The sequence below is a fragment of the Cygnus olor genome, chromosome 3 (genome assembly GCF_009769625.2).
Source record: "Cygnus olor isolate bCygOlo1 chromosome 3, bCygOlo1.pri.v2, whole genome shotgun sequence".
NCBI lineage: Eukaryota > Metazoa > Chordata > Aves > Anseriformes > Anatidae > Cygnus > Cygnus olor.
In genome coordinates this window covers 56,264,406-56,292,108 of record NC_049171.1, presented here as the reverse complement: position 1 = coordinate 56,292,108, position 27,703 = coordinate 56,264,406, and the positions used below count along the sequence as shown (strand labels likewise).

General features: G+C 42.1%; 2 long non-coding RNA genes across 2 annotated transcripts; one reads left to right on the top strand and one right to left on the bottom strand.

Annotated features, from left to right (window-relative positions):
• Window positions 1-848: 848 nt before the first annotated feature.
• On the bottom strand, window positions 849-6,266 carry LOC121068519. Its single transcript, XR_005818926.1, has 3 exons — window positions 6,118-6,266; window positions 2,517-2,587; window positions 849-973 (listed from the first exon to the last, which is right to left on the bottom strand). It is a non-coding gene; the product is annotated as an uncharacterized LOC121068519 (long non-coding RNA).
• A 12,276-nt stretch (window positions 6,267-18,542) lies between these two features.
• Window positions 18,543-27,169, top strand: LOC121068469. The gene is made up of 3 exons (XR_005818901.1): window positions 18,543-18,706; window positions 22,295-22,449; window positions 25,776-27,169. It is a non-coding gene; the product is annotated as an uncharacterized LOC121068469 (long non-coding RNA).
• The last annotated feature ends 534 nt before the right edge of the window (window positions 27,170-27,703 follow it).

The following is a 27,703-nucleotide window of genomic DNA, read 5'->3' as shown; positions in this document are numbered from 1 at the left end:
TGTCACTATTATCCCTACACTTACATTTTGAATGCACAAAATGCCCCACTGAGACAGCCATGTAGTCAATACAAGGCTGCCTGATGACGCTCTGAAAGATATTCCTTGAGGATTGTTGAGGATAGCTATTTCTCGAACTTGCTCCCTGTGGTAGAATACAATTGCCTGAATTTTTCCAAAAGAGAAACCTCTTGTTAAAAAGTCCCCTGTAAAAGTAGCCTGGTGAGCTACTGGAGGACAAAAACCTTTGTATGAGGAGCTTTTCTCTGTAGAAATTCCTTTTTTTTTTTTTTTTTTTTTTTGTGTGTGTGTGTGTCCATGTGTGTGTGTGTCCATTTCTTACTCTTTGCCATATGAATTGTCTGAAAATTAAAGTCCAAGCTGCGTGCCATTCCTTCCTTAACTGCCAGATAGATTGTATCTTTCCTTACTGTGTTACCCATACTGACAGAGAGAACCTGAAAAATAATCAAAGCCCCCACAAATTCAGGCAGCATGTTTATGGTGGTTGTGTGTAGGACGCTATAGGAATATAAAGAAGTAAGACAACATTGACTGACTTCATGAAAGTAGTACCAGTATATCTCTGTCATTCTACCATCTTACCCCACCTGCAGGCAAAAATATTTTCACACTACAGTTCAGTTCCTGAACCACAACTGAAGATAAGTCCTAAAATATTAATGTGACCTATACATATTATGAAATTACAACCCAATTTGAGAAGAGTACATTAAGATCCTTACATCTGCCAGCAAGACAAAGGAGGGTCTCTGAATTCTCAACCACCAACAATTTATTTTTATCTGTCATAGATAAACAGTGTTATTGTAAAGGTGCAATATACCTGGAATGCAACTTCAGATTGCATTTGTCAAAGGTAGGAGTTTATTGTCTCCTCTTCCTCTGGTGAGACCTCAGCTGTCCAGACCACACCAAGAAAAATGGAAGGAACCTGGGAGCCCACTGGCCCCTGTAAAGGAATTAATAAGAAGAATACAAAGGAGAAAAAAAAACGAGGTTAAAGAAATTTGACCTATGAGAAGGGTCAGAGGAAGGGATTTGTTTAGTCTAGAATTGACAAAAGTGAGGGAGGACATCATGGCAGTTTTCTAATATGTAAACAGTTATAAAGAAGATAAATTAATTGTTCCCCATATCCATTAGACTTAAGACAAGAAATAATCAGATTAATATTAAGTGAAGAGGTTTAAGTTAGACAATAGGAAAAAGTACTTTTCAATATATAAATATTGAAACACTGGAGCAGACAGACTAGGGAGAGTAGAGGGTTTCAACCACTAGAGATCTCTGAAAGAAGGTAAGATAAACCTCCCATTCAGATTGTCTTGGTAAATGTTATCCTACGTCTGAGTAAAAGAATGGCACAGATAACCCACTGTGGTACTTTGCAGCCCTATAAATCTTTTCTCTTCAACCACCTGTGAAAGACTACATACAAAAGACCCACAGACGCATAATAAAATTCATGAGGATGGAATTTTGAGCCAGCCAGCTAGAACCTTCTTATTTACTTATTTTATTTATTTTATAAAATTTTATAATAAATAAATAAATAATAAATATAATATAATATAATATAAATATATTATAATATATATAAATATATATATAATATATATATAAATATATATGTGAAAATATATAATATAAATATAATAAAAATAAATAAAATAAATAATAATAAAATAAAATAATAAAATAAAATAAAATAAATAAAATAAATTAAATAAAATAAAATTTTATTTTATTTATATTTTATTTATTAATACTTTCAATCTACAAACACCACGGCAGGACACAGGATGTGAACAAAGACTGTTCTTCTGGTTGTCCATCTTGAAAGCCTTCTTAGAAATTACATTCAGCATCTGTAGAAGCCTTGACCACATTCATCTAACTAGGACAAAAAGATTTCCCTGCTGTTTTACCCAGACTTCTGCCTAGAATGAAAACCTGTATTTTATGGCATCCATTTTCTACTGTCTTAGCAATACTTTGACTTCTTGCCAAAAAAAAAAAATCAAAAATGCCCTGTGTAAAGGAGGAATCTCATGTTCCTCTACTCGCTGCACAGTTAGAAACAACTGAACTGGGAGCCAAGGAAATTGTTTGGTTTTCAATTTCTGAGGGTCAATAAAGAAAGATGTTTTTTTAGAATTGTGTCTTTCTCTTCCTAGGTCTTCCTTCTCTCTAGTAACCTCAAAACCAGACCTGTTCTTTACTTACCAAAACCTAGAAAACATATTAATATAGAAATTTGATCAAAATCTAGTAATGCTGGTCAAAAAGGAACAAAAAAGTGATGAAAATAAATTGCTTGTCACTAGCGCAGCTCATTGAATATCCTTCAGCTATCTTCCATGCATGCAGATCCCTGATGACTTGCCTGATTAGAGGAGTTCCTGATGTTCTTTGTAAATAGGGCTGATTCCAGCTCTCTCATTCAAAATTCAACTATTTTTTTCCTTTCCATCGTTGTCTTTGGTACCCACCTGTCCATGTTTTCCTGGCTTGCAGCAAGCCATGAGGATGTCTCAAAAGGCTCTGCAGTCTCACACCGGGCCTACAACAGAGCATGGAGGAATGCTTCATGAGAAAGAATGTAGGGAGGCCACCAAGCTCTGCTTTGTCAGTTCTCACCATCCCATTGGGGAGAATAAAACACTTAAATTGTTTCTTATTCCATAAAGTTGTCTTTACTCTTCTAATTACAACTGCATTGTTAAGCAATCAAGTACAGGATTTCTAATAAACCCAGCCAACGGCCATTGGCCTGATCTCTTCAAATTTGACTTCAAGCAAGCTGTAGGTTGCACAACTTTTCATCCGATCATGATATACACAGGCAGTTTAATGAAATACCTGATTCTCCCCTAAAATATAAAATCCCTTGCCTTTTTTCAAAGGCAGCATTCAAACACATTCCGTAGCTTTCTGCCCTTGGATGCTACATTTGTTTCATCATTTCAAAATCCTTAATGTGTTGCTGTATTACTGCCACCTCACTGTAGGCAAAAAATTACTCACAGTAACTATAAGCCACATTTTCCTTGGCTTTCCTCCTTTCTTTTTTACCTTAGAACATGCTCCAATACATGAAAATGGGTCTGTCAAGCTGAAAATTTTCCTGTAACCCATCCATTCACCTTTAGGATTTGAGATTCCTCTACACTTTCTCTGTGGAAATTTCTTCACGTATAATTCTTTGTTTTCTTGACTAACTACCTGCCAGTCTTCTCCACTTTACCACTCTTCTGGATTCTCTGTAGTAGTCTTACTCTCTGTCTCCTACTCCTTCCTTTCAGCAGCATTCACACTTTATTGTATCAGCAAAAATCCTTTCCTTTGGGTTTGACAGAGATCTTCTCATTCAGAATGGGACCTTGATCAGTGATTGCCGTTTGCTCAGAAATAGGTCACCTTGAACTACGGAAATGATCCTTATGAAGTTAACTCTAAAAAATATTGTTAATTCAAATGATGTACCCATGTATTCCACAAATCTACATTTCCATATTCTTTATATCAAAGACATAGCTACTCAATGAATTTGCTCATTCCAGAATATCCAGCACAGACAATGCTCAGCAGAACTGCAGATTAAACAAGTCTGTACAGTCTAGGTGACTAAGAGAAATAGTCTGGGAATTCATCAGAAGACTCTGTGTTGTGTTATAGAAAAGCTCCAATCTACACCCAAATCTGTCAGAGAGGTTGTAAAAGTTTTCAGAAGTGAAGAAATGTGAATTAAAGGTATGGTTGCTTTGTCATCCTAGAAATTGGATCCAGAGAAAATAACAGTAGAGTAGGCCTTGAATTCTTTGCCATCTACTTGTGTTTCTACACCAGGAGAGACTCCTAACAATTTTGGCAAATGAGTCACAGCAAGAAAACACAAATAGGATTTGCATCCATGTCCCTGGGTAGAGGAATCAGTTCGTGCATTTGTGCAACAACATCCTATGAGAACATTTCTGCTGAAATAACCATAAGCCAGAGTATGATATTCTGCACAAGAGTTCTTTCAGGCATCTCTTACATATCTAAGAGAAGAGTCTTACTTCAGATGCTGTTTGCCATCTCTGATGCTTACTCACAACAGGATATCACACTTTGGGTCCCATGGTCTCTCTTTTTAGTAATGAGATTTGAATGAAAAGAAGGAATCCAATTCAAGTTCTAAGAATCTGCTCCAGAGTGCTGGTGACTCTCATAACCTCTTCAGTAGAGTAGCCAGCCTTGTATAGACTCCCTACAGTGATGATGGCTACTCTTATAGACAAACAGCAGCCAAAAAAAAAAAGTTTTTATTTTTTGTGCATACATTTCTGGCATATAATGGTGCTGGTGGAGATCACCACTCACTTTCTAAAGACTCATACAGGGTTTCCTAGGAATATCAGACCACTTGAATCACATCCCATTTTCCAGCAGCACTCCCCAGTCACCACTCACAGGTAGCAAGCAAAATGCTGTTTGCTCTAGATTAGCCTTTCCCTTCAGCTCATTCCTCCTTGTTCCCTTGCTCCCTGATGCCTCTGAGTTCCTGCTCACTGCAGGTTATAAACTACCAGTTACAACAGCAATGCTCATAACCTGGGAGAGTAGATCAGTGAGTTCAGCCACATTTGGGAAGAAATTTCTGCCTCTAGCTGCAAGGAAGCAGCACCAAGTTACCCAGACCCTGATGAGAACAGGGTCTCTTCAAGAGAGCTTCTTGAAGAGTAGTTCTTGAAGAACCTTCTCTTCAGGAGAACTCTCTGCCTTCCCCATGGGAGTTTGCAGACATCTAGCTGGGGAGGTGAGGGGAAAGCAAGAGCTTTTATTTCCCTCTCCCTCTGGTTTAAATGTCCTGGTTTTATCAGAGATGAGGGGTGTGCAAGTCTGTGCTGGTGGTTGTCAGCAATAAAAGTCATGTAAATTCTTTGGATTTTCAGGCACCACCCAAGCCTGAATCCTCCAAGTGTGGAGCTGTCATACATTTGACTGGTTGATGAGCTGCATGGCCCCAGACAAGCTTGACTAATGTGTGGAGATGATGCTGCGGATAGCCCTGATGCAGTGATGTGATGAGACTAGACCACAGGTTCTGAATTGGCAGGGGAAGCACGATGGGTGTCAACTCAAAGTTCGGATCCTGATGGGGGAGAGTCTGCAGAGACATCCCTCTACCCAGGGATGAGCTCACTGCATGTGGCAGAAGGAGCATTGCTGCTGCCACACAGAGTTGCAGTTGTCTGTGAGAGGTATCTGTGTTTCAGAAGATTAAAGAAAAGACAAAGCTGTGAGTGGATTGTCCATATAAAATGAATTTTCTGTTTCACTTCATTCCTTTCTTAGCAGAATACAAACTTAGTAAAATTGTAACAGAAACTTAAAACACAAGGTATGTTAAGTATTTCATCCATGTCTTTAAGAGAGAGAAACTGGTAAAAAAATGTGAAGGTTGAATGACAGAACTCACTCTGCATGTATGGAAATGAAAAGAGAAAAACTGCATGCTGTGAGTGATACCATATAATATTTAACCATATAGTACATATCTATGGCTTAACATTAAAAGTTACAAAACTAATTAAAAATTCTAGACTCAAATTTCATTCTGTTTCATCATATTAAAATTTGAACTATAACTTATTTATTGTGCCCTGTTTTGAATTCCTTAACACAGATAAAAAAAAATTCCAGTAACTGGTTTCACAAAGGCCTGAGTAAGGCATTGAGAACGGGAACCATTGTTTTTATATGATAGTTTTGCAAACAGATGGGCATGTCTTTGAATGAAACCAATAGGAACATTAAGCATCGCCTTTTGGGAATATTAAACATGGAGATTATTAGCTGATCTCCAAGAACAGAGCTTGGTGCCAGGTTCTGTTTTCTCATGTTGATTTTTCTATGCATAAATACTCTGTGTGCATGTGTGCTGGGCTAGAACAACTTACTCCCATAATCCCTCATTTAAAATTGTATTTAGTAGCTTAGACTAGAAGCTGGTTTATATTTCCATTCTTTTTTTTCTTTTTTTCTTTTTTTTTTTTTTTTTTCTCTTAACATTCAGTTTTAATATGGGGTTTGCAGAAGTATGGTTACCTGCAGTATGGGAGGCAGTGTGGAGAGGAAGCTGGACGGGGAGCATTTAGAGCATTTTGGGTTCCTCCCTGTAGCAGAGATGACAGCTGGGATTCATGCTCCTAAGCAGTGTCTAAAGCGGGAATGCTCACGGGCAAAGTGCCATGCCACAGTCTATGGCATAAAACATTGAGAAGGGAAAAGAAGAAAACCATGTTAAGATCTGCAAGTTACTTAAAATTTAAGGAAAGAAAACTTTGACTGCATTATGCAGAATACTTGTGAAAACAAACTTTACATAAAAGGATTTTTGGAAGTGTTCTCTGTAGCCTCAAATGACATATTTCCAGTGTCTTTTGAAAATACGGAAGGGAAGATTTATTTAAAGGTGCCTGTAGGGGGAGATGGTTGCCCAGGAGATTGGCAGTAAACATTTCATCTCCAGGTCACCAGCGCAAGCAAGCTCTGCTGACTAGTGGCTAGAAGTCTACTGCATTATTGTCATTAGGAAAGGACGTGAATCATCCGAGAGTCTGTGGAGACATGAGAATGTCTGGTTCAATAACATATATAAATTATTTTCTTATAATCCTTTTGGGGATTTCTGAAGTACACACACAAACATTTTTTCTGAATGTTTACACGAAAGCTAGTCTAGAAAATCTAGTCATTTTAGATTAAAAAAAACCTAACCTCATTAACTACACCAACTGAACTAAAGTCTCCTCTCCTCTCCTCTCCTCTCCTCTCCTCTCCTCTCCTCTCCTCTCCTCTCCTCTCCTCTCCTCTCCTCTCCTCTCCTCTCCTCTCCTCTCCTCTCCTCTCCTCTCCTCCCTCCTCTCTTCTTTACCCTCCCTCCGTCCCTCCTTCCCTCCCTCCCTCCCTCCTTCCCTTCCTTCCTTCCTTCCTTCCTTCCTTCCTTCCTTCCTTCCTTCCTTCCTTCCTTCCTTCCTTCCTTCCTTCCTTCCTTCCCTTCCCTGTGTTTCTCTCTCTCTTTCTCTCTATTTCTTTCCCTCTTTCAGTTTGCTTGTGAAGTATCTTAAAGAAGACCCACAATTTTATAAGAAGGCTTTATCATCTGCTTTCTTTTAAAGTATAGCAGACCGTTGGAATTCTGGAGAAAAATAAATTACATTTGGGACAATTTTTCCTCTAGAAAAACAATAATAAACAAGGCACTAAACAAAATGTTTTGCAGCAGCCACTGTCTGAAGTGTATTTTAGAAAGGCATGATATGCTAAAAAGCAGCTTGATCAGATTTGATTCAGGGTGATGTCTTTCTTTAATCCACTGGAGAAGAGAACAAAGCTTAAATGTTTTTCTTTAATAATAAACAGACAATAATATCAATAATACTTCCCGTTTAACTTATGGCAACCATTAATATGTGCTGTGCGCATACCCAAGAAAAAGAGGCATTTTTCCCCATTTGATGGATTTCATCCTTTGAAGCATGTCTCCACCAAAAAGCAGATTTCAATTTCCTTCAAGGACCACAAAATACCCAGCTCTTTTCCCCTCCCTCACTGTGGTTAGAAGTTTATTTTTCAGTTGTGGTAAGTGCTTTGCACCATATTTATCTGCATGTTGTTTGTTTTAGGAGTGGAGCACAGAACATGCTATTTTCAACATAGTCTTCTACCAGGGGAAAGGCTAACAAGCAAGAGACAGCACAGGAATAGTTTAATGAAATTGTTATGAGCAACCATACTGGTTGAATCAAAGAGTCTGCGAGAGTTTCTAGACCATAGCGGAGGAGCTTCTCCTGCAAGAAATATGTGACTGTAGGCTTGAACACAGGCCCAGCCAGCAGTGGGGCTGGGCTGCCTTTGGTTTGTAACCCCAGGCCAGTCATTTCACTTTCCAAATCCTCGTCCATGTAAGGGACACTTTCTATATAATTTCCCCCCCTTGCTTCTTTCAGTATGCACTGACGTGCATACAGGACTCTCACAGTCCTTCATATTGCTGCAATGGCAAATTGATATTGACAGCTGGTGAAAGTGTGATGTCTCATGGAAAGCAGGCAAGTCCTCCCTGAGCCAGGATTTTTGGGGCTAAGAGGGATCTTAGTTCATGTAATGTGGTTGTGCAATGATTCTACCACCAGTGATTTCAGTAACTCTCAGACATTTCTAAGAGATTTGCAAACCTGAATAGAGTTTGGCCTTCTATTTTGGAGGGCAACAGAGAGGTGATGGTGGAAGTCATCATTTTGTAATGAATTTAAAAGGTTTGTCATCATTTTTTTTTCTATTTATTCTGAGGCGAAGAGGGAAAAGGACAGTTAAGCCAATATTAAAATGTTTGTTAAATATGTTTGCGTGTGCACAAGTGTGTACACATGCACATTTTCCACATTACAAACTCAGAGTTGACTATATATTTTTTCCTCAAGACCATCTGTGTGAATGGAGAACAAATATTGTAAGGCATCTCTAAGGCGTCTCAGCAATTTGAAGGGGCTGATTTTAATTCATTGTGTATTTTTTTGTCTTTAACATCTGTTTAGCACAAACTCTCTGTAAACAGTTGAATGGGATGACCTAGAAGAGTTTCTTTGAAAGCAGGAAAAAAGAGACACTGAAGCTTCTGATGTTTCCAGGTAAAACTCATGAGGAAAATTACACGTTTCTTGTATGTACAGAGAAAATATGTTTTGCTAGTTTCTTGATTTTCAGGTTTCTTTTATATATCTTTGCTTTGAATTTGCTCTTTAAGATTCTGGCCTTATTTTCTATTTGAATTATTGGATATTTTGCAGCTGTGATCATCCTGATGCCAATTTCACTACAGTATTGTTCTTTCATCTTCTGATACTATTATGTTGAAATCAGAATAAAATTAATATGTCCCTCAGACTTTTGCAATATCATTCTTACATAGCATTACTATTTTTTCTGAAGTGATTTTGAGAAGTATTCAAAACATATATTTTTTTCAAAAACATTTTTGTTTATATTTCCGGTAATCCTACTCTGTCTTATTTTCAAAGTCATTTTTCACCCCTAATTTTTGCCCTTGCTTAATTATTTTACCTAGGCAAAGAACAGTTCAATAGACCCTTTGCCTTCTGCAGTGGTACATAAATTTCTCTACCTCGGACAGAGCTGTGTTAGGCGAAGTGTCACCAGCAGGTTGAGGGAGCTGATCCTTCCCCTCTGCTGAGAACTGATGAGACACCTGGAGTGCTTGGTCTGGTTTTGGGCTCCCCAGTACAAGAGAGACACTAATGTGCTGGAGCGAGTCCAGCAAAAGCCAACAAGCTGGTCAAGGACTGGAGCACAGGACGTCTGGTAGGATGAGAGGCAACAGATTCGAATTGTAAGAAGAAAAGCTCCATTTAGGAGTTGTTTTGTTTTGTTTTGTTTTGTTGTTTGTTTTTGGTTTTGTCTTTGTCTTTTTGTTTGTTTGTTTTTCTTCTCTTCACAAACTAGTGCCATCAAACATTGAAACAGGTGCCTGGAGAAGTGAAATCTCCACCCTTGGAGTCAAAACTCAACTAGACATGGCCCAAGCAACCATTCCATCTATTTTATTCTAGTTTTTAATATGGAAACATGGATCAAGATATAGTTTTGCCCTCTGATTGCTGTGGCTCAGCCACTTTGATACTATGAATAATTTTATTCCTTATTGTCTTTACATGCTTCTCCTCTGCATGTCTGTCTCTCTGTGTATTAGCAATTGCATGCTAATATTAATCAATGTGTTCCTGAACTCTGAGAAAAACTAAACAGATAAATAATTTTTACAATGTATAGTTTTGATTTATTGTGGAGATCTTATTTTGTAGTACTCTTTCATAGAAACAAAAGATAAGTAACAAATCAGAAAAAAAAAAAGCCTTCTAAAAATTTAACAGGAAGGGAAAAGCATACAAGGCTTCGGTTTTAATCTGAAATTGTCGATAGAGGGTTGAAAAAAGAAAACATAAATCAGCAGCAGAAAACAGAGCTTATATTATGAAATGCAAGTGTGTTCCCTCTGCAAAAGTCAGAAGTCTGTGGTTGATTTCTCTTCTACCAGAAAAAGAAGCAAAGCTTAGAAAAGTCAGCTTCCAAATATGCTTTGTCACTTTCAGCCTCGAGTAAGACTTATGAACTTTTTTATCATATCCAAAATCATATTTTCAACGTTTGGAATTGCCTTTTCACATAAAGAAATTATGCGTTAAAAATGACCATAATTTCATAGTTAAAAGGAAAAAAAATAAAAGGCGTGAGATATATCTTACCAGTCTGCTGGGGTTTCCAGCAGCTACAAGGGAATATTGTTTGCAACAAAGAATAACAAAGCAGGAAATAATGCACAAGGGATAGACATGCAGCACAGAGGTATCTAGAACTTGGAAAAGTGTGATATTTCTTTCACCAATAAATATAGCATACGATTAAGATAAAGTAATGTCAGAGAAAAAGTGACCAACAGTATTTTGAACATTATTTATCTAAATCATGCCACATCTCTGACTTGAGATGGAGGCTGAGAGTTGAGTATGCAACACATGCCCCCAGAAGTTAAAATAATATGGCCAAGGAAATGCTCTCTGTTATTGGTTGTATAATAAATTGACATCATAAACTTTTAGGGCGTTTGGAAAACTGCCTTTTTTACGTCAGTTCCTTTTTTGTCATTTTTGGCACAAGCCTGTTAGAATTGATGACACTGAGGCAAAATTGCTGTGTATATTGGATAACATTTATGTGTAGTGTAATTTCATCCTGGGTTTTCATCAGAAGGTGAACTTGGCCCATTGAAAATGGGATGTTTGTCCATAGCTCGAAAAGCTTTGGATTTCATTAGTTGTTGGCACATAGATAATTTTTGAATAAAATATTCTATTTAACTAAATAAAAAAGCAGAGAGTCTGAACTGCAAATAAAATATATGAATGGAAGGGGTGGGAAACCAAATGGGCATGAACTGACACAGTTGGTCTACTTTTAAAAAGTAATTTTTAACTAATCTTTAATCCAGTTCTTTTGACTGCATTGTTTTTAACATGTACTTACATGTACGCATTGGGACTTTGTATTAGCCTGCAAGAAGTGTCAGATTTAAAACTGAAAGAATGGAATTTCAGTGGCTCTCCTAATGTTAACAAAAGCCATATTCCATACAGTCTTTCATCTAAATCCCTACTTAAGCAGCATTGAGAAGTACTAATGGTTACAACATGACTGAAGCAAAGATGACATTTATTTTATTTGTAATTAAAATTAATTAAATCAAACAGATTTTACAGCCTTTGTAAAATCACTTTTCAGGACAATTTCCAGTGAAAACCTTGACTGAATTAATATTAAAAAATAGATAGAGTTAAGCCAAAATTTTCTTTACTAAAAAGCTATAGCATATCCTGGTTTAGGGCCATTTCCAAGTTTTTAAAACCTACACTTAAAATACACATTTTTTTTAATACTTAGTTTCATGTCAGAGGGAGTTTAGGAAAGTTTTGTGCTAAACTGTGATATTTATCATCATTACTGCTGAAACCGAACTTCATTCTTTACCAGGGAAGGTTGGACCAGCTGAGCTCTGAGGCCCCTTCCAACCTGGGCTTTTCTTGGATTCTGTGATTCTTTCTTTCACTTCGGTTCATGTAAACTTGTACCTCTGCATCTCCTCTTTGGCATCATATTAAAACAAATTCATTGTCAGTGCGAAGCTTAACCGAACTGTACGGAACAGTGAATCTTGCATGGTTCCTGTTTACTGATTTTTTTTTCCCCCCGGCTTTTCCTGTTGCTTAGCCCAGGGTACTCATCAGCATACAAGAAACATTTGGTAGAGTCCACCTCGAGTGTGGACTGATTTCTAGCAGCCTGCTCCAGGCTCTTGTGCGGTGTTCGTATGGGAGGCTTGGCAGGAGCACCGTGCTTCCTTCCCTTTGGGGACATTTAGCAGGAGAGCCACTGCTGACCTGCCCTGAAATGAGTGTTCATCCTCCAGGACAGAGGGATCTACAGAGCAGCTGCCTGTGCCAGACATGACAAGGCTGTCCCATGCTGTGCTGCAGCATTGCATCCAATGGCAACTGGGTTTTCAAATACTACAGGTTTGGGGTAAAATCTAGGCTTTGTTTGCACAGAAAACACCAGTTTGGTAAAAGACCAGCTGGGACATAAGCTGGGGCACTACTGCTCAGGAAAATGGTATGTGACAACTAGCAGGGAACCTGTCAGCTACTATAGACTGTGCACGAAGCAAAGATGCTGAGTAATGCTGAGTCCCGTGGATGTTGACAGGTTAATGAAAGCAAGAGGTCTACAAGTCAGCTAGCCCAAGACCTGCAGCTTTAGCTGAAAATGCCTGCAAACTGGATGAGCTCCAATAGCAACGATGAGGATGTTTGTGTGGTCAACAATTTTTGCAGCACAATGGTTACTGTGCATACATATGAAATATGTACAGTCATCTATGTAGCTAATTAGCAAAGGCATAACACTATGCTTTTGGAAGTGTTTTGTTTACGGAGAGAGACTGGCTAGTAAACTTGGTGATCTGAGCTGCAGGGTGGTCATACCCATTGCTTGATGTTTGGCCAGTATTCTGCTGCCTGTCAAACTGCCTGAATGAAGGAAACTTGAGTAATGAGTCTGATATCAAGTCAAACTTGTAGCAAGGGGGGGTTTCATGTCTCCAGCTAATGGGAGTGGTAGCCCTGGGAGAAAAAGTCATTTCCAACTCCTAGGAATCCTAACTCAATGCCAATGCTCTCCAAGACCAGCATTGTCTCAAGCACTGATCCTAATCAGGGACCAACGCGGAGTCTCCCTTGTTCATGCCCAGCTCCGTTTATCCAGCAGCTCTCTTAAAAGAACTAACAGTGCCAATTGCATGTGCTGTTAGCATGAAGTCTTCGCCTTCACAAAGGCACATGCAGGGTGTGTTTTGGGGGCAGACCTTTTGCCTAAAGGATCCTAGACCCCCCTGAGCAGACACTTAGTGCCCACCTACCACAACAATAACAATCTCTCTAACTGACAGATGCCAAACAGCACCAGGAAAAAATTAAATGGAGACCTCAAATCTAGTAGTGTATATTACATATATTATATTATTATGAGTTTCAGTACACTCTAAGGTACCTCTTATACTGAAGAGTCCTAGGACAAACTTACCCTTAGATCCATTCAGCAACTTTGCAAGCAGGTGATTTGCTGAAGTCAGTAGAAAGTACTCCAGGGTGAAGGCTGCTGTGGGAACAGGGACCTTCCCCTCATGTGACTGGGCAGAAGCAGCTATTAAGCAGCACTGAGAAAGTGTCAGAGGATACATACGTGAAGGTGTGCTTGCCCGGTTGTGACATTGTCATTTCTACTACTGGAGAGCTGCAGTATTCTATATCCCCATGCATACTGAGAGCAACTATGTAAAATATGAAGCAGCACATCATGCTCTGCATCTTTCCTACTGAAAGTGGGAGAAAATTAGTTTGTCCAACTTTAGTTACTTACTCTGGAACCTGGCCAAGATAACAGGGCTAATCTCATTCTTGCCAAATCTGTGTCACAGGGTATTCATGTGGTCAGCACCTTGGCAGATACATTATACGCAGCCCCTGTTTAGATAACTCTTTTCATACAAATACAGAAGGATCTGGCTTTTACATACAAAGTAATTGTGAACCGGAATGTACTTATTGCATGAGTGAAGCAAAATATTTTTGGAAAATTGTTTTCCTCCTCCCTGCTAATCGGTTACAATTACATGGGATGGCCAGGGTGTAGTGCAGATGGAAACAATCAGGGCTCAGGAAAATATTCAGTTTCCATTAGCAGTTTTTTCCCCCCCCAAAGCTTATAGTTTGATTACTCTTGTTTTGATGTTCTTCAATCTCTTGCAGCATGAGATTACCTTCTTCCCTAAGAATATCTTGATTACAAGTTTGGGAACATGGGTTTGAATTCAATCAAACTGTTGACTTCTTCAGAGAGGAAACCCACATCTTGCCCAAGGTGAATTGCCGCAGACTCCCACTGTAATCTGGGGACTGGCAGATGATCCTCCAAACACTGATTCACAGCTCCCACTTCAGGCTCCTGCTCTGAATCTGACACCAAAATTAGGTGTATAAGATAAGCCCAAGCGAATATTTTTCTTTGGCTCTTTCCATTGACTAATGGACCAACTTGAGGGAGATTTGCTAGGACAGATATTTATTTTCAGAGAAAACAGTTAACGTCCAGAGAGGTGGTATAGACATGTACAAATAAAACATGAAAGAAATGTTCTCAGCTGCCACTTTATGCCTGATTGACCCTTGCCTTGCGGCAAGAAAAAATTCTGAGGAGTCACTATGAATCTCCCTATTCCTTGTACAAAAAGTTATCCCCACCCTAACCCCCACGCAGGAAGTTCCAGCAGAAGGCATTCCAGGGGCAAGCTGAGGAAGTGAGACAAAATGCCTAAAGGAATTTCATACACTGGTGATTTTGTAAAGGGTCATTCCAAAAGGGATGCAAGTCGGGGTTACTGGTACTGTACCAAGCTGATGCATATCAGGCCTCAAAAAAATCACATCACTAGCATTGGCACAAGGACATAGTTCCCTGTTATCCTTAATACAATCCAGTATGGAGGAAAAAGTACCAAAGGGAAGGCATGACAGATGTGAGTCGCCTCTATTAACTTGCAAAAGTCATGTACATGTGTCAAAACAGCATATTAAAATGGATTAGCCATTCATACAAATAAGAACAACATGTGCATTTGTTTCAGCTAGGATAAAAATCACAAAGGCAATCGATTCTCATGCAACATATGTGAAAGGGAACTTGGCACAAGGGACAGCTTACCCCAAGTGTTCAGATACACGTTTTAAGTTTGCATGGTATTTTTTTCAGCTTTCAGGTTACTAGTCAGCTCCAGCAGGCCATAAGAAACCACAGTTTGAAGGGAGAAATAATGATTTTGCACTCTCAATTTATTCTATACAGTAACTATTTTTTTGTCTTGTTTGAACTTTTTTCCATGTGGCTTTACATCCTATTCACATAACCATACTAAAACAACATTAAGCTGCACAGTAAATACAATGTAATAAGTACATTTTTCTGGACAATAAATATTTGGACATTTTTCTATGACTGTTTCAACAATAAACAATTTTACCTTATACATAGCTGCCATTTAGCATGCATGGAGGATATTTTCCAGCAGTTGGACTTCCACTGTCAGCCATGCATAACAACCGTGTTGATGGATAAACCATATTTACTAGCAATATTTTGGATCAAAGAAGAAGATTATGGTTTAGGCAAGTACTAGTGTTTTGTTATTGCCGTATAATATTCCCAATAAGTTGCTCCTTCCATTGGGATTTTGCAAACAGTTACCAGTCATGTTTCAGAGGTGCTAGGAAATTTCACTTTGCTCATCAGTTCTCACATGCAGCAGAAATGTATTGATGTCTGAGATCATGGAGCCATGTTGCACAAAAAACAGGGCAGAAGAGTAGCAGATCCCTTGAAGTAGGGACGCAGCTTCCTAACTCCAAAGCCCACTGCCACGAGCTCTCTCAAAGAGCAGAGGGTCAGAGTCATAGCTAGATGGACATCCAGCTTTGCTGCCTTACAGCTGTCCTTTTGAAAAGTAGGCAGAAAAAAACATTTTAGGAAGATAAAATCATAGCAGCTGGTTTTCTCTCATCCTGTCTGACAGCTCAGCGTATCTACATATTGCCTGCTCTTAAATTAGATCCTACAGTTCTGTTTTCTTCAATGGCAATGACAAACTTACAGGACAACAGTACTGCTTTGGAAAAGAATTAAAAGGCCTGAGGTCTTCTTTCAGTCATACATCTGGTCAGCACACTTGTGGCTGAAAAGAAGCTGCAAACCTGTGTTTCCAAGCATTACAGTGGCTTTTCTAAAGAAAAAGCACCTACACCTTGTGCAAAACGCAGCAGCTGCATCAGCACACAGCCCTGAAAGTGCAAGCCTACTGCTGGCAGAGACAGGTGGCACAGCAAGGCAAGGTAGGAGCCTTGGACTTTGCTGGTGACTTTTGTGAAGTATTTGGTCCTGGATAAGTTTGGTCCTGGATAAGTTGGGGAACGTGATGTGATTACAGCAACAGGTACCAGGTTGTGGCCATCCAGAGAAACTGCCGCTTGCTGCTGCTGAGCCAAATTAGCTTTGCAGCTGATATCAGTAGCAGAGGGTTTGATTCTCAGTCAGCTGGCTGATAATCTATTTGAAATCTTTTCCTTGTCTTCAAATATCTTTTTTTTTTTTTTTAATATACTTAAGTTGGTAACTTTTATGTTTCTTTTTAAATGCCAGAAATCAAGCAAATTAAAAACAACCTCAGTGATCCCTGAGCTTTTTTTTTTTTTTTTTTTTTTTGCATTCCTGTCATTCAAGGGTGGAAAGAGTTTTCTGCTTTAATTAACTGGAGAATAAAAATCAGTATCCAGCTGAGATGCAGCATCTTTCTTCCCGTGGAATCAATTCTCCCACAGAAAATAGATGTTTGCGCTAGGAACGCCGACTCGAATGCAATTAGACCACTGTGATCAGAGACGTCAAGAGCACCAGAGATTAATGTTGCATTAAATCCTCGCGGCTGAAAAGAAGCCACAACAGTCAAGCCCCTTCTCCCTGGACACCCGCTATGCTTCGTTGCCCTCCCATTCCTCCTTTCTTATATTTCACAACGCGGGTGTATACGTGTGTGCGTGTGTACACATATGTGGGAGGGTGCTAAGCTTTGCTCTCATTATGCTCTGTTTCCTCTGGTAGTGCCTGCCTTCCTCCCTGATGTTTGCACTGCTGTGAGTGCCAGCAGCATCTATGCACACTCAGTGAATTATGCAGAGTTGCCTCAGAAGCCAAAGGAGGAGGTGACAATTGGTGGACATCTTTCTCTGCCTGACAGCATATGTAGAAACAGTCCAGCTGGACAGACTCGTTCTGTGCCGAGGGGACTAGCGGATCATTTCTGCAACTTACTGGCTTGAAAGCTCAGCATTTTAATGCCTCACTGAGTAGAAAGCTATTGGGCACAAAATCCTGAGAACATGAGAACAGGCCTTGGAAAACAGTGTTTGTGCCTCCCCCTATTTTTCCATCTTCATTTCAGTGGGCAAAGAGTATAGTCAATGTTGAAAGGAGAGGTATAATAATACTGGTAATTTATAAGCTGGCAATAGAAGGCAATTTATAGAGTGAAGAAACAGCCATTCAAGTTTCTGAAAATCCTTGTAACAAGCATAATAGTAGCTGAAGTTTTTTTGCCTTCCCCCTGTCCCTTCAGAGAGAGCTCAGCTGATACAAAGCAGTGATGGAAACAGAAGTGGGCTTTCATTCTCAGAGCTGGTCCCTGTAGCTCAGGTGGAGGCTCAAGGGCAAGAAGGGGCAAAAGCAAATCCTGCTGCTGCATTTGCCTTAGTTACTAGACTCTGGTCTCTCATCTTCTCGTCTTTCAAGATCTGGAAATTATTTTAACTCTGAAAAGAGTTTAAAGCTTACTTCTATTACAACGAAGCCTAAAGCAGGACGTGCAGGGGGCAGGGGGAGGGGGCTGTCCTGTTAGCGATGGTCCCATTGCCAGTGTGGGAGCAGACTGCTGGTAATGTGCTTGCCAGGGCACTTCCAGCCAAAGGCACTTGTCTAGCTCAAAAGGCCATTCAGTTCTCAGGGGAATGATGTTCTTGGGCTGATCCTCCTGGATGACATTCTGTACTGTGCCTTGTCTTCACTGGGAGAAAAAAACAAACAAACAAACAAAAAAAAAACACAACACACTGGTGCTATGAGCATGTTAGCTCGGGGTTCCCAGCCATTGCTGGAGCATCCTAGGAGCTACCTCCATGCTGGCCATGGGGTCTGCTCAGCCTCACAGCTGGCAGTAGCAGTAATGCTGCTTATACTGTGTGTTGCAAAGAGGTCCTCAGCCCCAACGCTACTGCCCACGGTAACAGAGAGGACAACCCCCCCCTCCTGGGCAGCTGTGAGGCACTGCCCTTGGAGACTTTTGAGCAACTCTACTTGGCTTAAGAAGACCAGCAGACACTCTCCACTCTAACAGCCTTTGAAGGGGAATTGTCTTAGAAGCAGTTGTTCTCCCTAAACCTTGGAGAATAGTCTTTTTTCTATTATGGTCATTGTACAGGCAGTGACCTAAGTACAATGGTGTTTGTACAGTGGATTCATAGCGAACCCTCCTGTGTCATCTTATTTGTGAAAAAGAAGCCACACTTTGAATCAGCGTGTCTTAAAGACAGGTCTTTGGGGCAATATAAATTATACCTACTTTGAAAGAAAAAAAAAAAAAAAGTGTCCTTAGGAGTCAAGATAAGTTATTTTTAATTTATGCATTTGGCCAAACACCAAATATTATGAGCCAAACACTGTAAAACAGTTCTGTATGAACGTTTGACTTGTAACATGATTCAAATGCTTAATTTGGGACACACTTCAACATTTTCCTCAGTTTGGAGTCATAAAGCCAGTTCCTACCTCTCCTCATGCCATGGAAAACAGAAACTCTGAGCTGCTCAGGTTATGCTGGAGTCTCTCAAGAGTGGGACAGCACAGAGGTGAAGTCCTCTGCCTGATCCCCAAGCAGACCTGCATGGGAGTTCTGCAAGTGTCTCTTGTGAGTATTGTTTGTGACTAATTTTTAATTTACCTCTTATTGTGTAAAACATTACATTTTTTTCCAGTGATACTGTAACTGCTCAGCACATTTGTCCCTGAATTACTTTTATGTGTCTTGTAAAGGAAAATCAGCTTGTGGTTTTTTTGTTTGTTTGTTTTGGTGCAGGTAGGGTTTCATGACTGCAACATACAGATTTTTTAGAAAAAAGGAAATTCTAAAACAATCCCATGACAGAAAGTGAAAAACAGGGACAAAGAGAGTGTGAATGTAAGAAAGCTCAGTGTAGTAAACTGTTCTGTGAGGCAATCATGCTCCATATAGCAAAATACAAACTAAAATTTTTTTACCTCTGACAACTAGAGGGTATGAGGGTTTCACTTTTCTCTTTTATCATGCTTCTTTCAAAAGGAGTCACACTACAAAATAAAAGATTTGCAGAAACACGAGTTTTGGGTAGAAATAAAGATGGGGTGCAACAGATCTGGGACACATTATCTACAATATGTTATTAAAAAAAAACAAACACAAAAACAACAACAACAACAAAAAACCACTACTACCAAACAAAACCACTACATCTTAGCATTTTATGTTATATTGCCAATTAATGGAAGTTGTAGATCTCTGTGAGCCATAGGCTGTTCTTACAAATATATTGACTTTCTCAAGAAGCTTGCTAAACCATATCTGGAGCCTGAATTAAGTCATGTTATGTCCTTGCTTCTAATTCATAAATCCAAGTAACTTGGCCTAAGGGAGTTTTAAAATGTATATTTAAGTATGTCTTTTTAGTGTTAAATTAGAAGTAGAAGGCATTACATTGGTAAGACAAGTAAACTTCTAAAATAAGCCAAGTTTTACTGGTCCAAGAATTACTCGTTAACCATTCTTACGTATATCAAAGAATTATAGGTAAGTGTAATAAAAAATCCCGGTGTTTTTCTCTATTTGTATAAGGTTAGTTGGTTATGAGGTTAGATGCAACCAACTATTTTTTAGCCTGGGTACAACATGCATAATAGCAATCCCTAGAAGAGTGTGTATGTGCAGCTATGTAGGTGGATCTCTTTAATTTTCACCTAGCAGGTATTTCTCTTTCCTGTTGTTATTGCCACTGCTTCCATTAAATATCCCCTGTAGCAAGCACATGTTCACACACATGCTTCACACCTTCCAGACACACAGCAGTGGTCACACATACATATACAGATACAATCTCAGAAAATTTACTACCATTACCAAAACCTAAACCTGTCTGCCTGCAAAAGTCATTATTACATATGGAAGCCTAAAGCAGACTGGGTAAGATGTGACTTATTAGCCTCATGTTTCAATTTATCCACCATAATCTAGGAAAGAAATATTTTAAGGCATGGCAAGAGTGTTCCAGTGGATTTCCCTGACAGTAATTCTAGGATTTCAGCACACCTGCCTATGGAGAGGCTCCTACTGCAGCTTCTGAAGGCACAACAACTGGCACTTACTGAACTCCAGCATGTAGGCATTAGCCTGCATCACTTCTGTTGTCATAGATTACCCAGCAATGGCAAGACATGCGGTTACTTATTGCTGGCATTATATTCCTGCGTTCCCTATGGATCCTACAAACTACTTAGTTTTCTTGCGGGCACCGGTGGTTCTGCTGACATCAACTGGAGCCAGGTGAAAATGAATTTATTGTTAAAAAGTGATGAGGAAACTGATTGGGCTTTTTCTGAAGATGGAGGCAGGTCAGCCCAATGAAACCTTTCCAAGTAAATGAATTGTAGCCTTTAAAAGCATGCAAGCAACACCAGGATTGGAGCATCAAGGTCACAGTCAGTGAGACAGACAGTGACACCAACCTCCATCTAATGGGGTATGGGCTGTCTGCATGCCCACATCATATGGTGCTGGAGTAGGTAAGAGAAGGAAAGACAGGGAAGGGGTGAAGCCCCCACAGCCTGCTGCTAGTCAGTCTCTTCTTGCCCCAGACACCTCCGCCACGGTTTGGTCCCAAATTCCATCTTCTTCTGCCATGTTCCTGTATGTGCCAGCAGCCCGACTCACAGCTACCTCATCTACCATGAAAATGTTCCCCAGCTCTAACCTGGAGGAAAGGCTGGAAAGTCTCCGGAGGATCACCAGGATAGCTTCAGCAGCACCTGCATAGCTCAGCTGGGTACAGCACTGCTCACCCTCACCTTACTCTGTTCTGAGTGTCCTCCTGCCCTGGTCACTGGACTGTGACCCCAGATTCATGGGTCCTCATGATGGTTATTTAAAAAGGATGAAGGCAGGTGGAGGAAGTTCAGAAAAACTGAAGGAAAAGCCTTTTCTTTTATCTATTCCTGTAAAATTTGTAACCAGCAAATGCATCTTCTCCTTCCTGCAGTGATAATCCTGTCTGCCTTCCTGCGTGACCCAGCAGCAGCCCTGGCAGGAGGAAGTCATTTATTTCACATCCCGTTGTTTTGAGCATGTCCTGGCCGTTCAGTTGGCCCCCTGAGACATGTGTGTCACCCGCCTGTCCCTGGGCCAGCCTCCAGCCACCCTGCAAGTTCGTGGGTGGCCTGCCGCCAGGCCCCACGGGGCACCCGCAGGCCTTGGCACCACGCTTCTTTTTCTATTTCCTCTTTTCTTTTTTTTTTTTTTCTTCTTTTTTTTTTTTTTTTTTTTGTACTGTGAGGAGAGAGGCATTAGGACATCAAAGGACAGGGGACGCATTTTGAGGCTAACTGTGATGGGGAGACGCATCCCGGCAGCAGGGAGCGGGCCGGGCCCTGCCTGCTGCCCTGCGGTGGCGTGCGGGAGGAGGCCATGGCTGCCGCACGGCGAGCGTGCCGCGAGCCAGCCGTGACATCTGGTTTGCATCGGCAGCGCACGGGGATCTGGGCGCTGGAACTGGACCGTGTCTGTTTTCTCTTGCTGGAGCCCAAATCAAAGTCTTAATTAAAGAAAGCTCGGAGACGCTTTCAGCAAGACGGCCGGGGGTCAGTGTGCGGGGGGGCTTTTTCAGGAATATGAGCTTGTCGTGGTCCAGCACGCTCCCTCAAATGAAGGGTGTGTTTTGGGGAGAGGGCACAGTTGTGTAGAGCCTAAAGTGGCACAGACATGTTGCACGTGGACCCTACAGCTGCTCTCTGTGTGCGTGGAGAAACAACCACAGTCCCCGAGAACCGCAGTGCCTCCCACCTCCCTCCTCTCATCGCCAGCAGCCACCCCATGCCTGACGATGCCCCTTCTCTGGAAACCTTGTGGTTCCCCCACCATTCCTCCTTCACTCCACAGCTGTCCTAGGGCTCCCTTCCCTCTGCTGCCAGCAGCAGCACCGCAGCAATGCCGTCTGCCACCGCTGGCTGCGGGCTGGATGCTGTCCGGCACTGCTCTCTGGCTTCCGTAACAGGCAATCCTTTCTTTCAGATAATTGCTTTTCATGCTGTTAGAAACTCTTTAGGTTAATTTATGAACCAGAGTACTCCTATTGCCACTTCTGAGCAGCTAGTACCACTGTAATAAAATATCTCAAGCACATCAGATCTCCAGAAACCCCTTTAGTTGGTTCCCAATCCCCATTAAAATTGCAGCAGCGGTTCATCTCTCCAGGGCTACGCTTGCTTTGAAAAACACTCGGCACACATCCTATGCCTCCGATGCGAAGCACGCTCCACGCAGCTGCGGCTTAGGCAATTCAGCCCCGAGTCGATGTGTCACAGCCAATCTGCAGCTACAACTGAAAAGCAGACACCCGAAGCAGAGAGGTAGGTCTGCGGGATACCCGTCTACAAAGACTGGTATTAAAGGGCATTAGACTGCTGGATGTAGCTAAGGCTTCTAGATTGGCTGCTGGTGATGTCACAACCACCCGTGTGCCCTATAAATCTATTTTTTGTTTTTATGTGCAAATGATGTAATGCCCACAAGCTTCCTCAGTCAGGGTTCATTATTTAATTTCTCAGGTGGCTGAAGTCTTAGGCTTTGTGGCGTCTGCGGCCACCCACGATGTGCTCTCTCTGCCCAGAAATGAACTTCCTCTTGTGCCTTGTTTTATAATTGGCATCCACAGAATTAAAAGTCCACTGACCACTCCATGTCATGGGAACACTTGGGAAAGTATCTCTGGAATGATAAAACCATTTTGATCCCAAAATAATGTGTGCTTAAACTAAGGGCTTCTCTGATAAAAAGATGACAATTAGAGGCAACTTACGATACAGTGAGAAAAACTTCAGTTTTCATGAGCAAATATCACTTGGAAATCACCACTTCCCAAGCAAGATAAAATCCTTTCTTTATCTAATCCTGTATTCCACCTTTGACAGAATGGTATCCTGAATTTTCTTTACTAACCTGGGTGTGCGTTTTATTAACACCACAGTGCACCTATGTCGTTCCCAGGGGTAGCTTTCATCAGCACAGTCTTAAGGACTGATCTGTCTCCTGTTCCTCACCTGCTGGGGTCAGGTACCCTCACTGGTGACATCTCACACTTTCTTTTAATCCTCCTAAACTCTTGTCCTCAGTGTTGTTTTACCTGAACGCTTATAAATCCAAGGAGTTAATCACCCATGAAAAACAGTTTCTTGGACAAGAGGCTTTCCTGCACAGGTCCAATAGAGACCTTGAGAAATTAGCCTTCACCATAATACTGCCTAGTGTAACCGTACTAAAACTAGGGGTTTTCTGCTAATAACTGGGACCCTTCACTTTTTGGCAGACTGAAATATTCTGCCTTATTAGCAATTAAAATAAATTGAATGGAGCAGTACAGGGGTCAAATTATTACCATATAAACACTGATTAGCATTCCTTAAACTGTGTAAATCCTTAAAGCTTGAACGGATAATCTTCACAAATTGCAGTTGCTTTCATGAACCTAGAATCAAATGTCTCAAATAAAATTAGCTTTTAGGAGGGCCTGGTCCAAAGCCCACTGAACTCTATGAGAATCGCCTGCATCCCAAAGGCTTTGAGGAAACTGGGAATTGTTTCCTCTCCACCAGAATTATGGTGCTTGCTGAGGAAACACAATATGGAAGACAATAACAGATAAAGGCACATGTTTATACAGGAACAGAGAGATATGTGCAAATATATGCTGGCAGGCAAGTTCATTCTTCTATAGTAGTAAATTCACGCACAAGGTACTTCAGGTAGCGGTTATTTAATTTGAGTCTCTATGCATCAAAAACATTAAAAGAAAAAGAGAGAAATCATTTCTTCACAGAAGAAAATTTGATAAGGACTGTTAATTTACAAGGTTGCGAATGACTAAAACATTATCAAAGAACTTCAATGAAGAAATAACACCATGAGAAGGATGGGGTTTCATGCTGTACATAAGTGGCTCCTGCCTTCTCTTACAGTGAAAATGCATGAAGAATGCTTTTGGACAGGATGTTTCCAGCATTGAGTCTCAAAACAGCCTTTTTGCTTTCTCTCTGCTGAATATAAACTAGAAGTTGGAAAGTGACAACAAGAAAAAAATTATATGGAAACTTCTTGCCCTCAACAGCATTTTTTTTACTCAGGGAGAATTTTAGTTGTGGAAGAAAGGACAAGAACAAAGCCCTGTTGTGCAAGTGGAGCTCCTCAAAGGACTGACTCCCAAATATTTCCTCCTACGTTTTTATTCAGTCTTTTGTACGCTGGATGTATCTTGACCAGGGTTTCATCACTCATATTCCTGGCATGTTTTGAGCAGAGCAGATGTGCAAGAGGGCAGCCTATGCACCAAGCACTTCTGTCTGCCTGCAGCCTGCCAGGTGAGCCGGTGACAAGTGGCCAGACGGAAAAGCCACCTCCATTCACATATCTGCAGTAGCCAGGATTCATCCCTTGCCCGTGCAAGCACAAGGGCTGCTGCTTCCCAGGTCTCGAGATGTCAGCCTGGGGCTGACGGGCTGTGTCAATGAGGGTAAAAAATAAACACCCGAGCATCACAGGCTGCTGCTGGGCACCCTGGATTCCCATGAGAAACTTGCAAAGCTGGGTAATCTGCGTCACAGCAGCATGCAAACTGGGGGCCTGGGCGGGTTAAAAATACTGACTGCTGCAGATTTCCCAGGCCATATATAGTTCACACGTCTCACGGTAGCAGGAAGGAGCTGCAAAGACATACAGAGACACAGAGAAGGAAGAAAGTAGCAGGGGATGTGGCTGCCAGAGTACAACAAAAATAGGTTAAAAATAGGTTAAAAATAGCCTGTGGTGCAACAGCTCCGTGTGGGTGCCGGTGTGCTCTGCCTTCTCTGGGCAGTCTCTCAGCAGCCTATTTTCTCTGTCGAGGAAAGGGGCAGGAAGGAAGCTTTCCTTTCCTGTGAGCAGGAGGAGAGAAAACTGCAGCTCTGCTCGTTCAGGCTGGCAGGTGCTTGCTCAGCATCCTGACGGACACCGCCTGGGCTGGGGGCACAGGGCCAGCACCTCGTGGGGCAGCAGTGCTCCAGCCACCTCACAGCATCCAGCCTGGGGTTGCGTGAAGGGGCCCGCAGCCTGCAGCCTGAAGGGTGTGTGAAAATGTGTCTCCTCTTCCTCCCACATGCCTGTTGGGTCCTGAGCTGAGGGCGAAGCCAAGCTGTCCGACCCTGCCCTGGTGACAGCAAAATGCTGGCTCTGCCCATCGCCTTCTCCCTTAGAATCATAGAATATCCCGAGTTGGAAGGGACCCACAAGGGTCATCGAGTCCAACTCCTGGCACCACACAGGTCTGCCCAAAAATTCAGACCATATGACTAAGAGCATAGACCAAATGCTTCTTAAACTCTGACAGGCTTGGTGCCGTGACTACATCCTCAGGGAGCCTGGTTTTGTCTCTCTGTGACAATTTCCACCACCTTCTCCTGGACTGGTCCCTTGCAGGGCCAGCGAGACCGTGAAAGCCTTTGCCATCAGGCCAGGGTGCGTGGCCTAAGCCCCCCGGAATCCATGTGCTTGTTGGGATTTCCAGCAGCCAGGTGAGCACTGCTGGTGCTCCAGAAAGTGCTTTAAAAAGTCACACAGTTTAGTGTGGGACCAGATTTAATTCGCTCGTAAAAGTGCTGGGATTCTTTTTTTTTTTTTTTAATTTGTTGTCGCGTCCATCCTGCAGGCCCAGCTTCCCAGCCCACAAACAACTTCTATCAGCTCCCAGATGCTGACACGAGGCACCAAGGGGCACCCAAGCCAAAAGCCTGGATTCCAAACATCCCTGAACTCTTGAGAAGTTCAAATCAGAGCACACATCTTCAGCGAGAAGGGGAAAGCTGTAACGTGATCCCAGTCCTGTGCAATAGAGGTAACACTCAAGTGCAGTCTGAAGGTGACTTCCAGAATATGCGGTGCGGAGCCGAGTGGAGGAAGAGAAGAAAAAGCACGAAGGCATTTTTAATATGTGGAAAAAACAAATGCTAGCAGGGATCTGAGTATCTGCTGCCTGTGGGAGGGTGGGGAAGGTTGCTGACAGAGTAAAGGAGGGTAAGAGAGGTAAATGGACTCTGAATTCAAGAAGGAGTGATACCAAAGAGCCCTGTAGGCTGTCAGAGAGGTGTCAAAAGTTGGGAAGGAGCAGAAAGACAAAATCATGAAGGGAGCAATCCACCAGAGCATATCTTGCATATCTATGATATCTTGCAACTGACAGCTGTTCAGGCTCACACCTGTCCCTGCCCTGCTCTCTGCCTGCCTTTGACATGGACCCTAATCCCCCTTGTGTCTCAGCTCCAGTTCTGGCAGCAGGGGAAGGGCACTCTCAGCCAGAGGGATATCACGGGGCACTGGCTGTGTCCTGTGGGGGACATGAGCAGCATCACCCCCACTGTGTGCTGCTGGCAATGCTTTTTCATCTGGAGCACAAGAAGCTGCATGCTTCTCCTCCAGCCCTGCATCAGCCTCTCTTCGTCCATCACTTAGGCTTGTAAGCATCAAGGCCAGGCACTAACAATGTCAGCACGCACAAACACAAATGCTTTTTTCACTCCACATCAGAATATGGACTATTTGATTTCCTTTTCCAGAAGGGCTCCTTGGATGACTCACAGAAAGGCAGCAAACAGCTTAGCTGGGTTTGCCTAATGCTATATTAAGCCACCAAGTGTGCTTGGACATAACAGCCCCTGACTGTGCCGGGAACATGCCCTGTGTGAGCCTTATCCTGAGCCTGGAGGGTGCCAGGCGGCGGGACTGGATAGTCAGATAGGGTGGCCACCTTCAGAGATTACGCAGGGTTAGGGTTTAAGGTCAGTTTAAGGTGCTGGCTGCTCCGGCCGCGGCTGCAGGAGGGCGAGATGACAACCCCACACATGTGGTGTGCGTTAGGGGTGACTGTGTGTGCCTGTGCCCCTCCTCTGGGCCAGAGGAACGAGCTCCTGGCGGTGTCTGAGCTCCTGTCAGCGACTGTTTTGATGGCTTTCGTGCCATCCCGCAGCACCACAAAGAGTAAGGGATAGCTTCCTGGCTCTCACTTCCTCAGTTAACGAATCCCACCACTAATTAGCTGACAGTAACATGCAGCTATTCTGGACTGTAGGTGGATCTTACTGAGGTCATAATGGTTGCGGGTAACGTAATTTATTACTCTGGGAGGCGCTTTGGGATACAGCGCATGAAGACCACTCGGGAAGTGCCAAAGCAACATTACAAGTCAGGATTTTCCCCGGTAAGGTAATATGTTCCATACTCGCCGTGCGTTGGAGAAATAAAGCATCGAAGTTGCCCTGGCTCCAGTGCAATGCTGTAAAGGTTTCCAAACACGTTGGTGGAAACAGAGAACTACTGTGCTAAAGAGGTGGGTCCCTCTTTGGAGCAAAAGGAGTGCAGGGCTTTCATTTTTTTCTCCTTCACACAGCTCTGAAAGCAAAACCCGCCCTGCGGGACGGTGCCTGAGCTCCTGACAGAGGAATTGAGCTGGGGCTGCCCAGCAGCTGGGGTCAGCAGCCCGGCCACGCTGGAGCTCCAGCTGTACTCCGGGTGAACTCGACCAAATTAGCTGTACACCATGCTGCATTCCCTCATTTCTCAGAGGATCAAAGCTGCTGGATC